The following is an 18994-nucleotide window of genomic DNA, read 5'->3' as shown; positions in this document are numbered from 1 at the left end:
GAGAGGAAGGAGAATAGCCCGGAACTAGGAAGGGGCTAGTTGTCACTTGAAATTAGGCAGGGGTCCTGATCAATATGTGCAAGTGTGGAAGTGCGGTGGACCTCACATTCCCTGACTACACTCTGCGTGATGTCCTGGTGAACAGGGATGTGCTCTAGACAACCTGGCCATACTTGGCATCTGACTTATGCTTGGTTCTCTGTGATACTTTCCTTCCTGTTATTGGGAGTTCAAAGGAAAAGAAGCTCAGAATGGTTCCATTCCCAGGCTCAGTAACATGACTAATGCTGTGAAAATCTCTGGGAAGCCCCATCACTCACCATCCCATCACCTTTCATAAACCTTAATGGCCTTTGGTGGTCATGCCAGGAGAGGATCTCAGGGAACTGAAGTCGATCACACAGACCTCCTCCCTAGAACAGAGCTTGCTGTGTGAAGTATGGACCACTGAACACGGGCCACGGCTGGCTAGAATCAGTGCCCCCATTGATTTGGGGGGTCAGAAGTGCTGGGAAAAGTACCCACATGCTGGGCAGGATGTGTTCCTGTTGACTTTCAGGGTTCCTCTGGCTCTAGCTAGGGAGAGATTTCACTCAAGTTTAGTTGTTCAAGCCTAGGAAGAAAAAGAAAGCTCTACAAGGAACATCAGCAAAAGGAAGCTGAGGAGGTAATGGAACAATGATCTTCGGAACCTGTCACCTTCACAAAAGACCTTGGAGTGTGTGGAAGTGCTCTGGAGAAGTTTCATTTCCTATTGTTGAGCCCGAGGAGAGGGATGGTGCCATTGAGCAGAGTCAAATTAATCCATTTCTAGAGAGTCACCTAGGAGCCCATGGATTTTCTGCAAAGGATGCACAAGGGGCCTCTCAGAGACAGGGAAAGCAAAGGTGTCAAGGTCAACAGATAGTGTTCAGGGCAATCTCATGTACTGAGAATGACTCAGAGTTCTCTGGGTATAACTTTTGTTTAGAGGAGTATATCATGAAATTTACTAAGGGATATTTGCAGACTGCACAATTTCCCTGCCCACAGGGCCCTGAGATAATGTTCCCCATCAAATCTCCAGTGACCAAGGAACTGGGGGAATAATTCTTGCTGCCATTTTTCCCCTTCTATATTCTTCACTTTGCTTTGCCTCCACAGCATCTGCCTCACAGAGACGAGGCAAGAATTTCAATTCTGATGCCCCCAAGTCTCCCTTCAGAGGCCTGTCCTTTCTTCATCTGCCCCTTTGCAAACAACCAGCTGTTCTGGGAGCCGCCCCTGGCACCATGGGTGACTGCACCCATCTCCCAGGGTAACCTTCTGGTGCTGTCTACTTACTGTGGACAACTATATGTACCTGGGCTATTCACCTTTGGACAATGTGATCTAGAACAGAGGCCAGCAGAGCCCTCTCATATTCAAAACATTGCCCACACTGGAGGGCCCCAGGGCTTTCTGGGGTGGGGGTGTGGAGCATCCTGTTCCATTCCTCATGGCACCTTCTGGCCTGAGGACCACTGTGCCTGCTTCAGCCAGTGGCAGGACCCAGTACTGTGGAAACTGCTGACCCCTGGGCCTTCACCCTCCAGCACAACGACAATTGGCCCAAATAGCCTCTTTTGTCTTCCCAATGAATGTCCACCAGTGGCCATGTAGAGTGTCTGGGGAGGGTGGATGGCCCACCTTCCAGACTGCATTGCTATCAGATAATTCCAGCAGAACTCTGTGCATCTATGAGAACTCCCAGAACAGGCACCTTTCTAAGACTCTGGATGTAGGAGCACATTCCCGCTTCCTTGGGGGAGTGTTCAACACAGGGACCCAGAACTCCTCCTGGAGCTCTGAAAGGAGAAAAACTGTGGGATGAAAAGGGAGGCTAGGATGTGGGGACACTTAAAGGAAGGTCCTGAGGGAAGTGAGACAAGCTGAGAGACCTACATTCACAGCCATATTCATTTCACATTTGTGCATAAAATGTGCCTCATGACAGTTGCCATCACTGCCCTTCGAGAGCAGCAATCTTTATTTTTAATGATCATCACCATTACACAGAGGACCCAAGGTCAGAGCAGAGTCATGGGTTAATGTGGCCTAGGATTTAGAGTTCGCTGTTTCACTCCATATGTTGGTCCCCACTCTAGACACTTCACCTTAAAACATAGGCCTGATTGTTCATGGCACAGTGAACAACTGGAGCCCACCATAAGCATGGAGGAGGCCCTGTGGAAGGGTTTGCAGGAATGACAGCGCACAAGCAACTTTGACCAGATGGCCTTCTATGAGACTGCAGAAAAGTGAGTCAGGTTTCAGGGCCTGGACCTGAGTGCTGGAGAATCATGGTTTGCTCAGCAGGGTCTGGTAGGGCCTTTCACCTACCTATGTGTTGGTTCTGAGGCATTTAGCTCTCCAGAGAGCGGCTCCCTCTAGCTGGAAGGCTGGGCTTTCTCTTGCAACAATCCCAGAAACTCCAGCCTCCATACTCCTGATTCCAACTCTGCTTTGAGTTTCAAGGTCAGTCTGGGGAGCAGTAACCATCCCAGCCAGAGGGTCTGCTTTTGCTTTCTTGGCTTTGCAGAGGGGAAAAGTTGCACTGGATTCACTCAGGCCACCCGCCTGGGAAGTGGCACCTCTTTATAGAGTGGGGTTGATCATACCTCATGAAAGTGGCCACTATTTCAACCTGATGTTCCAGAAGAGGGTGGCAGTGGAGAGTGTGTGATCAGGAGCATCCAGTACCTCAGAGGCCCTAAAGACATGTCTCTAGTCTTTACTGCCTTTTCTATATATAATCCCTGCCATTGTAACAAGTGAAAAGAAGAAAAAGAACAGCCCTCATTGGAAGCAACCCAATGTTCTCAGATTAGCTTGCTCTTTCACATGACCCCTCTTATGCCTTTGTCTTCCAGCTGATCCTTCCAGGGCTCATGGTCCCAGACTCAGTATCCCTGAATTGGGTCAGGATCTCTGGTGTTCCCTGATATAAATAACATTCATGACCACTTTCTGGCACTTACCTAATCTGTGTGGTTCTTGGCAAGGACTGGAGAGACCTGGAATAAGGGTCAGCTAGGGGCCCTTCTTGGGTCCCTCAGTTCTGATTCCCTTCAAGTGCTAGGTGATATACTGTGTCCCCAGAACTGTAGTTTGCCCTTGGGAGCAGTTCTCTCCTGGGACTGGCCCAGACCACTTCAGGACACAGCTCTACATCCCAGTCTCCAGCTCCTGCCTGGTATGGGGCTTGCACCTGCCTGGTATGCCTCACCTGCTTCTCAGCTCAGCCTGTGCCTCCTTTACCCAAACCCCACCTAGGTACGTGGAGTTTGAGGCCACAGAGGAGATGGAGGTCTAAGGATGCAGTTGTCAGGGGTCTTCCAGTTCCAACCCCCTCCTGTACCTCCATGGCTGGATCTACCAAGGCCCCCAGTCCCTGAGGCTGTCCAACAGTCAGGTAGAGTTTCCTCATTCCCACAGGAACTCATGATGGTGTGAAAGGGAATCAAGGCAGGTTTTTGTTCCAAATAAGAACTTTTCCTTCAGTGTGGGGGATTTGGTCTTGTAAGCAGAATAGCCCCTAGCACCTGAGGTCCCAGCCACCCTGTATTTTGAACTCTGTATTAACTGGGACAAATATGCAGCTGTTTTCTCTCATTGCTTGGCCAAATTCCAACACACCATCCACCCAGAACTTTAGTCTCAGGTGGGCAGAGAACATGGAATATAAGTGGCTCCAAATGTCCTCCTATGTGACTGTCCTATATGTTCCACCTGGTGTACTGTAACCTCCCTTGGTCCTCAGGTCAAGATATCCTGGTGCATGGCAGACCAGGTTAGGTCCCCGGAACCCTGTCTTATACCAAGTGTTTAGGATGAAGTTGGATCCCCTATCCTCCCTGACCTAGTGTGCACCTCCAGAAAGACCTTCCCTAGGGCACAGACACTGGCTTATTAGCAGCCAAACCCCAGGTGCCCAAGACCAACATGCCCAAGGAAATCCCACCTGAAGCCATCCAAGAGTACATGGACATCATTAATGAGCTACTCAGGTGTAGTAATTTTGCCATGTTGGAGCCCTCCCAGGAGAGCCTGCTGCAAACTTGGCAGAGGAAGAACTGGAGCAACAGACAGAAGAGGATAATTTATATATAGATCCAATCCCCTGGGCTACATTGATGAGAAATTTGTCACCAAAATATGCTGGGCCTAGAATCTTGGTGTCTGCCAAGTTTCAGGACCAGTGAAAATAAGCTTCATACCTTAGATTCTCAGTATTGTGTGTATGTGTATGCGTGCACATGTGTGTGAATGTGTGTATAGCTGGTGGATGGGCTACAAGAACCCTACTGTGTGGACAAGGATGGGGTCATCATTGCTTCCTATTCTAGAAGTCTTCCTGACTTGGGGCCTTTTCTAACCAAGGTCACTCACACTCTCTTCTTTCTCTTCCCAGGTGGAGACCATGATTCACTCCCAATTCCTGGAAGAATTACTTTTCTCCAAACCATATATGAATATCTTGCACTTAATAAAAGTGCTGGAGCAGGAAAAAAGACTCACCCCTGACCAGGTAGAGAGGGGAAAGGGGGTCTCCCAGTAGACCAGTGTCTGGAGGTACACCAGTCATATCAGAGATGAAGGAACACCTGATAAACAAGTGCAGGAACACCAGGGTTTGGAGAGAAACAAAAGGTAGAGAAGGGAGAGGGGGTCACCAGCTAGAACTACAGAGGTAGAGACACCAGCTTTACCAGGATTTGGGGAAGGAGACCAAGTAGATAAGGCAGAGAGAGGTACCTGGTAGACTGGAAGAAAAAGGGACACAAGTAGACAGGAAAGTGAGTAGCCACAGGTGGACAAGGGGGCAAATGATGGCAGGTAGATGCGGAAAGGGACTTTGTCTATCCCTATTCTGCCTGTGACATGTGGCTCCTTGAGTGAGACTGCTCCAGGATAGAAGTTATAGGTGAGGACAAAAAGGAGGAGACAAGAGAGTCAGGGATGAGCTCAGGTTATGAAGCTGAAAAAAGCCCAGGAGAATGGCCAACATAGCCTCAGTCTGTATCTCTGAGACCAAGATGGGTGACACCTCCAATTCCCAATTCCTATTTAATTTTTACTGATTTTTTTAAAAAAATAAATGACAGCAGAATGCATTACAATTCTTATCGCACATATCCAGCACAATTTTTCATATCTCTGGTTGTATATAAAGTATGTTGACACCAATTCATGTCTTCATACATGTACTTTGGATAATGATGTCCATTACATTCCACCATCCTTGCTAACCCCCTGCCCCCTCCCTTCCCCTCCCACCCCTCTTCCTTATCTAGAATTCATCTATTCCTCCATGTTCCCCCTCCCTACCTCACTATGAATCAGCCTTTTTATATCAGAGAAAACATTTGGCATTTGGTTTTTTTGGAATTGGCTAACTTCACTTAGCATGATCTTCTCCAACACCATCCATTTTCCTGCAAATGCCATGATTTTATTCTCTTTTATTGCTAATATTCCATTGTGTATATAGGCCACATTTATTTTAGTCCATTCATCCACCGAAGGGCATCTAGGTTGGTTCCACAGTTTAGCTACTGTGAATTGTGCTGCTATAAACATTGATGTGGCTGTATTCCTGTAGTATGCTGTTTTTAAGTCCTTTGGGTATAGTTGGGGGAGAGGGATAGCTGGTTCAAATGGTGGTTGCATTCCCAGTTTTCCAAGGAATCTCCATACTGCTTTCCATATTGGCTGCACCAATTTGCAGTCCCACCAGCAGTGTATATGAAGTACCTCTTCTTAAGAACATGAGTGTACCTTTCCCCCCACATCCTTGCCAACCCTTCATAAAAAATTGTGCCCCTGTCTTTGGTGGCCATGGCTGCCACAAAGACCTCATAGTCACTTGAAGACTTGTTCCCACAGCAGGTCCATCCAGGATGACTCCACCCTGCAGTCCCTTTGGATAATTCTACCCTTTCAGGGACATTCAGCAGCCCTCAATCTGATGTGTGAGGAGCCCCTCTCTGCCATGCAACCAGTGCTGGCTTCATGAAAGAAGGTTCGATTCATGAGTAATTGCTAGGGAGTTTTAAATTAAAGAGACAAGACTCTTATTACCTTTAATACCAGCTCTGGGATGGCTTCTCCTAACTCCCACCTCCAGCCACATAATGCGGTCGCGAGGTTTACAGAAGAGATGAGAGAGAGAGAGAGAGAGAGAGAGAGAGAGAGAGAGAGAGAGAGAGAGAGAACACGCCAGGGAGTGGGCTTTTATTGGGGAACAAAAAATTCCAGGGAAAACCCCATCTAATGAAGATTAAAGGGGGGCAGCATCCCAAGGTCAGGGGCGATGATTGGGTCTTTGGGGCAGTGGCCAGACACGCCTCTGCATGGACAAGCCCTCGGACCTGGAGAAGGGTGGGCAAAGCTCTGACACAGCTGTGTCTAAGCGCCTCTCACCCAGCCAGGGAGGTAACTCAAATCATGTGTGAGGATGGCCTCCCACACCACCCCTCTCCTGCCTGTGCCTAAGCAAAATTCTGTGGGCCTCTGGGAGGACACTGTGCATGCTTGATCCCACCTTTTGAATTCAAATAAACTTCCTTCCCCATGTTCTTATGCAAACAGTCCCTGTACCACTTCCCCTTTTGGTGCAGATGAAATCCTAAATGAAGCTTCATTCACATGGTTATATTTTGTCTATCCATGACTTTTATGTCAAGTAGAGAAGGTCGAGTTCGTTGTACTGTGCTGGTAAACTGGGATGGTCACCCTGACTAGCCCAGATTGGCTATCAAAAAGAATGATAGCTAGCAATGGAGTCTTCCAGGTCCAGCCATCAAGTGAGCTCCAGGGAAAAGTTGGAATTTTCTGGCTACTGCTCCCAGGTAGGCAACAGGAAAGCTGCTACCCACTAGGAGCAGAGGGTAAGTGACTTTCAATCTCAGGGTTGTTCACACTAAGAAAGAGAGCCACCATCCCTAAAAGCTCAGAGCCAATGCTAAGGGAGATGCACTTTATTATTATTATTATTATTATTATTATTATTATTATTATTATTAGATGATGATGATGATGATTGCTCTCTGCATGGAGTCAAGAAGCCTCAGTCGATTGGTAAGAGATATTTTTAAAAATTTTTTAATAGTTGTAGATGACATTATGCCTTTATTTATTTTTTATGTGGTGCTGAGGATCGAACCCAGTGCTTCACACATGCTGGGCAAGTGCTCTGCCACTGAGCTACAGCACCAGCCCCAGTAAGAGAGATTTTTAAGGGACACAGATCATGAAGGGATGCACAGAGAAGATCCGCTAAACCAAATGTCTTCATAATGAAGACAAACTGCAGGGTGGAGTCATCCTGGATGGACCTGCTGTGGGAACAAGTCTTCAAGTGACTATGAGGTCTTTGTGGCAGCCATGGCCACAAAAGACAGGGGCACAATTTTTCATTAAGTACCTCTTCTTAAGAACATTGAGCCCTTCTTTCTCATTTGGAAGTAGAGCTGTTTTTGAGCCTTTAACCCTCTGTACCATTAACTTGTTTTCTAGAAGTAAGCCTGGAGATGGTATTTTTCTTACAGCTTCTTTCTGATTCTGTAAAAGATGCTGGATGGTGAGATTGGACAGATCCCCAAGTGGCCAAGGCCTTCCTGAATAGGTGGCTTGATTAAAGGATAAGGCTTGTCTTTCAGGGAAAGAAGTTGCAGCACCCTAAGGAAACTTTGACTAAAACCACGCCCTGCATTAATGAAATGCTGTGATTTCTGACGGTGACCACAGGAATTGGCTCCTTGTGGATGCCTTTCAGTAGCTGGCCCTTTATTGAAAATTAGAATTACAGAGTATCCTCTGGTATGTGTGCACTGTGCAGGATTGACAGGGTCTCCTTTTTCCTGGGATCTTGGCCAGGCTGTACCATGCTAGCCAAGCAGGTGATGCATAGTCTGCTAACATCTTACTATTTTGGCTTCAGGTCATTATTAAAAACTTTAGAAAGACATTCACATTCACTCATCAATACAAGAATTCTAAGGGTTTTATATATTTTGCAGCCTATGCAGTAAATTCATAGACATTTCCTTCATCACAATAAAATTTAGAACACTTTCATTAGATCAAAAAAAATATCACTTACCATTTAGCTATCAATGTCATTCCCCCATCTGTGTTCCCATCACATTTGAAATTCCTCATGGTCAAGATTTAGGACATTAATCATCCCTACTGCTTCATCTAGAACATTTATTAACAGAAACTGTCATTTTTCATTGAGCGAGGTGGGTTGTGACAAACACAATCTCTATTAGTGTGGTTTGGGTCCACTGCCTTGATTCATGTCAAGGAGGCAACATTTCTGACACCATAGCTTTTGTACCTCCAGCATATCTGTCAACAGGGTTGTTCTGGGAGAATTTGTGACATTCCAACAAGTTAACTAGCACTTGACTGTTTTGGCACCATTCTGTTTGTGATCAAGCAGGATGATCTGCTTTGGTGATCATTTGGTTCTGATACAATATCTGATTAAAATCTTGCATCTAGAATATACAACAAACTATCAAAACTCAATAGCAGAAACAGAAACAATCCAATTATAAAGGGGGCAAAACATATCTACCTATCGTTTACCAGAGAGATCAGATGTTTGGCAAGGAAGCTATGAAAAGATGTTCAACATCATTTTCTATGAATTTCTATGAATAAAATGCAAAGAATCACTCCATGCCAATTAGAAGAGCTGATGCCACTGAATGCTGGTGAGGGTGCCAACACACCCATTTATTGTTCACTCCTGATGGAACTGGAAGATAGTATTCTGGAAAATACTGTGTGTCTTTAAAAATTATAAAACTAGGCTGGGGTTGTGGCTCAGCAGTAGAGCACTCACCTAGCATGGTGAGGCCCTGGGTTCAATCCTCAGCACCACATAAAAAAAAATAAATAAAGGTATTGTGTCCAACTACAACTGTGGCATGAAACCAAGAAAGCAGACAGGCAACTTCTCCACAAGGTCTCACCTAGACAAAATATAACATCTCACAGAGTGTGAAAAGACCCCTACATAGTGGATTTTTGCAGAAATCACCAGTGCTATGACCACCTGCTCAGACATCAGAGCCTCTGGGCTCAAGTAAGTCTCCGGACTCTGGACCCAAAGCCCACAGTTCTAGCTCACACACAGCTCACATGCAGCTTAGCAGAACCACCTATCAGCACCTCTACAGAACTGCTCTGCTCCCACGCAGGTCACTTGGCTGCTCTCCATCCACAGAACAAGGCCATCGCCCAGCTCCCTCCACATCACCAGACACACCAGCACTGGAAGCAGACTGACTCCATCTTGCAAAACCTTCCTTGCCATTTTTTGGTGGGTGTGGCTATCAGATCGGACTGCCATCTGAGCAGCATATCATCCTACACCTGACTCCCAGTTCATTGTCCACTGCCAGAAACTGTAACCCTTTTTATTGAATTACTGATTATATTTTAAATAATAATTGAATCCAACATTTCTGGACATTGAGACTAAACTGTAAATGTCTTCATAACCACAATTTGTTCATAGGTGATGATGTATTGTTGATATAGAGATCTGTTAACATTGTCCTTCCCCACAAAGGAGAGGTCTTGGAACCCTACAAGAGCATTACAAATCTATAGGGTAAAAACAATAACACACCAGATCCACAGAGCTGAAAAGGAAGACACATGAGCAACATGAAAAGACAAGGCAAGAAAGTACCACAAACAAATCAAGACAACACATCATTAGAAGAATTGACAGCTACAGCAGAAAAAAGACAGAAAAAGATTTCAGGATATACATGATTAAAATGTTTTGGATCTCAAAGAAGACATAATAGAACAAATATAGGCAGTAAAATATCACTTCGACAATGAGCTACATAAACAAATCCAAGAAGCAAAAGATCACCTCAACAGGAAAATAGAGGTTCTACCAAAAAACCAAACAGAAATACTTAAAATGAAAGAAATAATAAACCAAATTAAAAACTCAAATGAAAGCATCATGAACAGAGAAGACCACATAGAAGCTAGGACATCAGAAAATGAAGATAAAATATATCATCTTGAAAAGAACATAGACCACACAGTGAAAATGATAAGAAACCATGAGCAGAACATTCAAGAAATAATATGGGATAGCATTAAAAGAAATTTAAGAGTTATAGGGATAGAGGAAGTCATAGAGGTTCAAACCAAAGGAATGAACAATCTATTCAATGAAATAATATCAGAAAACTTTCCAAACACGAAGAATGAATTGGAAATCCAAATTCAAGAAGCCTACAGGATGCCAAGTGTATAAAATCACAACAGATCCACACCAAGGCACATTGTAATGAAAATTCCCAACATAAGGAATAAGAAGAGAATTTTAAAAGCCACAAGAGAAAAGAGTCAGATTACATATAAAGGAAAACCAATTAGGAAAACTGCAGATTTTTCAACCCAGACCCTAAAAGCTATAAGATTCTGGAACAACATATATCAAGCTCTGAAAGAAAATGGATGGCAACCAAGAATCTTGTATCCAGAAAAACTAAGCTTTAGATTTAAAGATGAAATAAAAACCTCCCACAATAAACAAAAGTTTAAAAGAATTTATAGCTAGAAAACTGGCTCTACAAAACATCATTGGCAAAATATTTCATGAAAAGGAAATGAAAAACAGCAATGAAAATCAGCTGAGGAAGGTAGTATACTAAAGGAAAAACTAATCAAAGAGGAAAACAAATTCAAGTAAAATAACATAAATAAACAAATATGGCTGGAAATATGAACCATTTCTCAATAGTAACCCTAAATGTTAATGGCTTAAACTCACCAATCAAAAGTCATAGGCTAGCAGATTGCATTTAAAAAAAGACCCAATAATATGCTGCCTCCGGGAGACTCATCTGAAAGGAAAAATTATACACAGACTGTAGGTGAAAAGTTGGGAAAATTCTGCAGAAGCAAGCAGGGGTTTCCATACTCATATCAAATAAAGTAGACTTCAAGCCAAGGTTAATCAAAAAGGATAAAAATGAACATTACATACTGCTCAACATACATGGAATAAGACATAACAATCATAAATATATATGCCCCAAACAATGGTGCAGCTACGTTCAACAAACAAACTCTTCTCAGATTCAAGAGTCAAATTGACCACAACACAATAATCTTGGGTGACTATAACACACAACTCTCACCATTGGATAGATCTTCCAAACAAAAGTTGAATAAAGAAACTATAGAACTATAGAACTCAATAACACAATCAATAACTTAGACTTAACTGACATATATAGAATATTTCAACCATCATCAAGCAGATACACTTTCTTCTCAGCAGCACATGGATCCTTCTCTAAAATAGACCATATACTATGCCACAAAGTGACTCAGCAAATACAAAAAAGTGGAGATACTACCATGCATTTTGTCAGATCATAATGGAATGAAATTGAAAACAAATGACAAAATATAAAATAAAAATTTCTTCATCACCTGGAGACTAAACAATATGCTACTGGATGAACAATGAGTCACAGAAGACATCAAGAAAGAGATTAAAAATTTCTTAGAGGTAAATGAGAACATAGACACAACATATCAAAATCTCTGGGACACTATAAAGCAGTACTAAGAGGAAAATTCATTGCATGGAGTTCATTCCTTAAAAGAAGAAAAAGTCAACAAATAAATGACCTCACACTACATCTCAAAGCCCTAGGAAAAGAAGAACAAATCAGCACCAAAAGCAGTAGAAGGCAAGAAAAAATTAAAATTAGAGCTGAAATCAAAACAAAAGAATCAATTGAAAAAATTGACAAAACAAAAAGTTGATTCTTTGAAAAAGTAAATAAAATTGACAGACCCTTAGGCACACTAATGAAGAGAAGGAGAGAGAGAACTCAAATTACCAGCATACGCGATGAAAAAGGTAATATCACAACAGACACTACAGAAATCAGAGAATAATTAGAAATAATTTTGAAAACTTATATTCTAATAAAATAGAAGACATTGAAGGCATCAACAATTTTCTTAAGTCATACTATTTGCCTAGATTGAGTCAGGAAGATATACACAATTTAAACAGACCAATATCAAGTGAATAAATAGAAGAAGCCATCAAAAGCTTATCAACCAAGAAAAGCCCAGGGCAAGATGGAAGCACAGTCAAGTTCTACAAGATCTTTAAAGAAGAACTAATACCAATACTCTTCAATTTATTTCAGGAAATAGAAAAAGAGGCAGTAATTGCAAACTCATTCTATGAGGCCAATATCACCCTAATCCCCAAACCAGGCAAAGACACATCAAAGAAAGAAAACTTAGACCAATATCTTTAATGAACATAGATGCAAAAATTCTCAATAAAATTCTGTCTGGCAAATCAAATACAAAATATCAAAAATATTGTGCACCATGATCAAGTGAGATTCATCCCAGGAACGCAAGTTTGGTTCAACATATGGAAATCAATAAATGTAATTCATCACATCAATAGACTTAAAGATAAGAATCATATGATAATCTTGATAGATGCAGAAAAAGCATTTGACAAAATGCAGTACCCCTTGATGTTCAAAACACTAGAAAAAGTAGGGATAACAGGTATATATCTCAACATCATAAAGGCTATCTATGCTAAGCCTCAGGCCAACATCATTTTAAATGGAGAAAAATTGAAGGCATTCCCTATAAAAACTGGAAGAAAACATGGATGCCCTCTTTCAACAGTTATATTCAACATAGTTCTTGAAACACTGGCCAGAGCAAATAGACAGATGAAAGAAATTAAAGGAATACACATAGGAAAAGAAGAACTTAAATTAGCACTATTTACTGACTCTATGATTCTATACCTAGAAGACCCAAAAAGCTCCACGAGAAAACTTCTAGAACTAGTAAATGAATTCAGCCAAGTAACAGGATATAAACACCCATAAATCAAAGGCATTTCTGTATATCAGTGACAAAGCCTCTGAGAAGGAAAAGAGGAAAACTACCCCATTCATAATAATCTCAAAAAATAAGATACATAGGAATCAACTTAATGAAAGAGTTGAAAGACCTATATAATGAAAACTACAGAACCCTAAAGAAAGAAATCAAAGAAGACCTTAGAAGATGGAAAGATCTACCTTGCTCTTGGATAGGCAGAATTAATATTATCAAAACGACCATACTACCAAAAGCACTATACAGATTTACTGCAATTCCAATCAAAATACCAATGGCATTCCTCATAGAAATAGAAAAAGCAAATATGAAATTCATCTGGAAAAATAAGAGACTCAGAATAGCTAAAGCAATCCTTAGCATGAAGAGTGAAGCAGGTGGCATCACAATACCAGAACTTAAACTATACTACAGAACAATATGAACAAAAACAGCATGGTATTGGCACCAAAACAGACTGGTAGACCAATGGTACAGAATAGAGGACACAGACCATGACCCACAAAATTACAATTATCTTATTATTAGACAAAGGTGCCAAAAACATGAATTGGAGAAAAGACAGCATCTTCAAGAAATGGTGCTAGGAAAACTGGAAATCTATATGCAACAAAATGAAATTAAAACCCTATCTCTCACCATGCACAAAACTCAACTCAAAGTGGATCAAGTACCTAGGAATTAAACCAGAGACTCTGTGTCTAATTGAAGAAAATGTAGGCCCTAATCTTCATCATGTGTGATTAGGCCCCAACTCCCTTAATAAGACTCCTATAGCACAAGAATTAAAACCAAGAATCAATAAATGGGATGGAATCAAACTAAAAAGCTTCTTCTCAGCAAAAAAAAAAATCTGTGAAGTGAACAGAGAGCCTACATCCTGAGAGCAAATCTTTACCCCTCACACATCAGATAGAGCACTAATCTCTAGGGTATATATAAAGAACTCAAAAAAGCTAAGTGACAAAAAAAAAACAACAAATAACCCAATCAACAAATGGGCCTAGGACCTGAACAGACACTTCTCAGAAGAGGATATACAATCAATCAACAAATATATGAAAAAATGTTCAACTTCTCTAGCAATTAGAGAAATGCAAATCAAAACTTCTCTATAATCTCACTCTAGTCAGAATGGCAGCTATTATGAAGACAAACAACAATAAGTGTTGGTGAGGATGTGGGGGAAAAGGCACACTCATACATTGCTGGTGGGACTGCAAATTGGTGCAACCAATATGGAAAGCAGTATGGAGATTCCTTGGAAAACTGGGAATGGAACCACTATTTGACCCAGCTATCCCTCTCCTTGATCTATACCCAAAGGACTTAAAAACAGCATACTACAGGGACACAGCCACATCAATGTTCATAGCAGCACAATTCACAATAGCTAAACTGTGGAGCCAACCTAGATGTCCTTCAGTGGATGAATGAATAAAAAAATGTGGCCTATATACGCAATGGGATATTACTCAGCAATAAAAGAAAATAAAATCATGGCATTTGCAGGTAAATGGATGCATTGGAGAAGATAATGCTAAGTAAAGTTAGTCAATCCCAAAAAAACAAATGCTGAATGTTTTCCTAATATAAGGAGGCTGACTCATAGTGGGGTAGGGAGGGGGAGCATGGGAGGAATAGATTAATTCTAGATAGGGAAGAGGGGTGGGAGGGAAATGGAGGAGGCAGGGGATTAGCAAGGATGGTGGAATGTAATGGACATCATTATCCAAAGTACATATATGAAGACATGAATTGGGTATCAACCTACTTTATATACAAACATAGATATGAAAAATTATGGTATATATGTACAATAAGAATTGTAATGCAAAAAAACCTAAAGTACATGTATAAAGACATGAATTGGTGTGAACATACTTTATATACAATGATATGAAAAATTGTGTTCTATATTTGTAATAAGGATTGTAATGCATTCCACTGTCATGTATTTAAAAAAATAAAATCATTTAAATAAAAAAATGATAAAAGTAAACATGCACTTAACATAGGCCCAGTGACTGCATTCCTGGGTGCTTATCCCAGAAGAGTGAAGACTCATGTCCATGTGGATATCTAAATACAATTGTACAAGGTGGCTTTATTTGACATAACCCAAACTAGAAACACCACAACACTCCCTGGCCCACCCTCGTGGTGAAGGGTGAAACAAACTGTGGCACAGCCTTACCATGAAGGACTCAGCAGTGAATTAAGAAGAGACACTTTTCAATGGAGCAGCAGCCTGGGTAGATTTCAGGGGCCTTACTGAAATTGAGGAGAAACCTGAATAAACCCTTTAGTTTCTCTTGTTCGCTGGTAGTTACTTGCTTTTTGTGGACTTTAAATGTTACTAACTTTGGAGGACAGGCCACTGAGCAATAGAGTATTCATCTCTTGAAGATTTGGAGGAGATAATATCTATGAGATGGGGGTTTAGGGTGATAATGTTTTCCTAGGTTACTTTTCCGGGCTGTGACATCTGCTCCTATTGAAACCACTGACTCCCCTTGGGCCTATACTGGGGTCTGATGGGTGACATTTTGATGTCAGGGGGCTGAAAACCCCACCCAAGATCACACAAATGCCGCACACTATTTTCCATGAAGTCTGATAATGAGTTACAGACCACAAACGCCCATCATTCTTGTGGATGCCTACGTTCACCCCAGTTCTTCATCCCATAAGTAGCAATAAACCTTGGCCCCCTTTCAAGGAAATTGTTCTCCTTTGCAAAACTCCATGTTTCAAAGATTCACATGCTGTGTGGGGTGTAGCCTCCTTTAGGTTTTCTCATTAATTTATAAGAGGAATAGATTGCACTGTGGGCCAGCCATTCCCAATATAGGTCACAGTGCTGTCAGGGTGGGGGCAACACTACGTATGGGAGGGCCAGGGTACTGTGTCTGTGGGGCGGTCTATCTTGGGATTGAGTCAGTGCCTCCTGTGTTTGAGATCCCCAGTGAATACATGGTCAGGACTGTAGTAGGGGTGAAAAATGGTAGGACTTGGGGCATATCAGGGACTGCCTAGAGTTGGTCAGGCCCAGGTCAGGGTCAGGTCACAACCTCCAGTCCTGTACTCTGGATGGGCAAGAGCTGTAGGGACCTGAGCTAACCTTGGCCCTGCCTCTGGCTGCTGCTTCTAGCCCATGCCCCAAGCCCTTTGCACATTCTGCAGGAGGCTGACAGGATTCCGGGGGTGCAAGAGGGTCTGGAGCCAGCAACCTGAGGTCTCCAGGGAGGTATTCATTTTACTCTTATTTCCTTATGACTTTTCCTTCATGTCTGACCATAAACTTCAGATTGTAGGGAACTTATTTTATTTGCCACTGTCAGGGAAAAAAAATCAAATGGAGCAGCATTGGTTCTAGGCACTTGAAATGGAGCAAGAAGCCATTGTTAATCAGATCTCACTGGGAACCACACCTCAACCTTTATCTGGGCTGCACCCCCACCCCACCATGCTGACCTGAGTGGGACAAACTACCTGTTTCCTGAAACAATGTTAAACTCTTGATCTTCTGTACAAACCACTCCTTCCACCAAACTATCCAGAGACTCAGATTGTACTCATGTCCCTTCCTACAAAATGGCTTAATTTTTCCAGCAGCAGTCTTAATTCCCGACTCACAGTGCGGTCATCTCCAAAGCCCTTGCTGTTAAGGCTCTCCATGCAGCCAGCATGCACTTGGGCAGGTGCCAAGTTCAGCGGTTCAGTTGAGGGTGCTCCCAGGTCTCAGATGTGACTTGCAATGTTCTCCCAACTCCATCTTATGTGTCCTAAAGCATTATCTCTCTGTTTTAATTTTTTTTTTGTTGAAACAGTGTTAAATTCATAGATTTGTGCAAGAATCACCCAATTTGCTATTTTAATCTCCACTCTGACCTCTACCCCTAGATAATTACCATGGTTTTTTTTTAATTTTTTTTCATTTCCTAGGCATTTCAGATAAATAGAAACCCAGAATTTGTTGTCCTCTGCAACTGGCTTCCTCCACTTAGGGTAATGTTTTTTAATTTCTAGGCTGTGGCACTTACCTGTGTTTTGTTATGTTTTATTCCAAAGCATACCACACTTTGATATTTGTTTACCAGTTGACAGGCATTTGCAGTATTGGGATATCATGAACAATGCTGTTATGAAAATTCTTCTGCAAGTATTCATGGAGACACATGTTTCTAAGTTGAACTATTTTGTGTTATTCTTTAGTTTTCTTTCTTTGGGGACATGTATTTTTTTTCTCTTAGGTAGATTCTGAGAAGTGAAACTACTGGGTCATGTGGTAACTTTATGTATGATATTTTATAAATTTCCAAACTTCTTTCTAAAGGATGCCTTATGTTATATTCCTTCTGAAATGTGTCTGGGTTCCATTTTTGCTACATCCTTGCCAACATTTGGTATTGTCTGTTCCATTAGCCATTCTAATGAAATTAAATGGTGTCCCATTGTAGTATTAATTTGCATTTCTCTAATTACTAAGGATGTGGAACATATTTTCATGGGTTTCATTACCATTCACAGTCTTTTCCTTTCACAAATTAAAAAACAATTAGAGGCTTATCTAGTTTAATTTTGTTATACACATTAGGGAATGTTAATTGTACAGAATAATGGGTTTCATTGGGAAATTTCCATACGTGATTCTAAGGAGCTTTGATTGTAGCTACATTTCCCTTTTCCTCCTTTTATATTAATCTTCCTCCCCCTGATTTCCTCCTCCATCCCTTATAGACCCTCTTTAATATCATATTTTCCCTCAAGATTTCTCATATGAGAGAACACATTTCCACTTGTCTTTCTGAGTCTTGCTTATTTTGTTCATACTGTGGTCTATAATTTTATCCATTTTCCTGAAATGACACGGTATTATTTTTCTTTATAGTTGAATAATACTAATTTCTCTCTGTGTGTGTGTGTGTGTGTGTGTGTATGTGCGCACACACACACACATGTGTTTCTGAAACAGGATCTTTTGTCCAATCCCAAGGAAAGAACATGGAGACACAGAGTGCAACAGAAGTGAGACTTTTACAGAGCAGGTACAATATGTATTTTATCCTCTTAAACACAAGTTCCCTCCCCCAGTTCCTCATTGGTTAAGAACTAAGATTGGTTAAGAAGGTCACAACCTTACTGAACTTTGCCTAAATGCCACATTCCCATATAAGAAAACTCTTTTTCCACATTTAAGATCTCTTCCCCCTTCAGTTAATGTTTCTCAATGTGGTATTTCCTCCTGTTAATCTATTAAACAGGTCCCTATTCCCACATCCTATTTTTCTAGGAGACTGTATGTGTATGAGTCTCAAGGCTGCCACATATGAATGGTATTGCATAAACTGTCTTTTAGTGATTTTCTACTCTGTCTTCTCTTTTCCCTGTATTTAGAATTTCTAAAATCTACTTACTTGAGAATTTACTTTTTGAACATGAATCATCAGATTTTCTATTTCCACATACATGAAATTCTTTTTTAAAAATAGTACTGGGTGGGTATTGAACCCAGGGGGCTCTATGAATGAACAACTTCTCCTTAGTTCCTTTTAAAATTTGGAGATAGGTTGTTACAAATTTGTTACACTGGCCTGGAACTTGAGCTCATCCTGCCTCGGTCTCCTGTGCCATTGGGATGCACCATGAGGACTGGTTTATACAGCACGTTTTGTTTACGAATTCTTCTCTTGATGGGCATCTAGATTGACTTCATAGCTTGGCTATTGAGAACAGTACATAGATAAAGGTATCTCATTCCTGTGTATGCAGGTATCTCTTTACTATGCGTGCTTTGATTCCTTTGGGTATATGTCGGGAATGAGATAGCTGGATGGTATAATCAATTTATGTTTAGCTTTTTGTGGTACCTCCATACTTTTATGCAGAGGGATGATACTAATTTACATTCTCATCAGTGGTGTATGTTTCTTATTCCCACTCATCCTCACCAGCATTCGTTTTGTTTTTTGTTCTATACTGGTACATGAAAAATTAAGCTATTTTGTAGGAACAAATATAG

This window comes from Marmota monax, unplaced genomic scaffold, assembly GCF_021218885.2.
Source record: "Marmota monax isolate L192 unplaced genomic scaffold, Marmota_monax_Labrador192_F-V1.1 WCK01_AAM20220418_F8-fsc00360, whole genome shotgun sequence".
In the NCBI taxonomy this organism is placed as follows: Eukaryota; Metazoa; Chordata; class Mammalia; order Rodentia; family Sciuridae; genus Marmota; species Marmota monax.
This window is presented reverse-complemented; position numbering follows the sequence as displayed.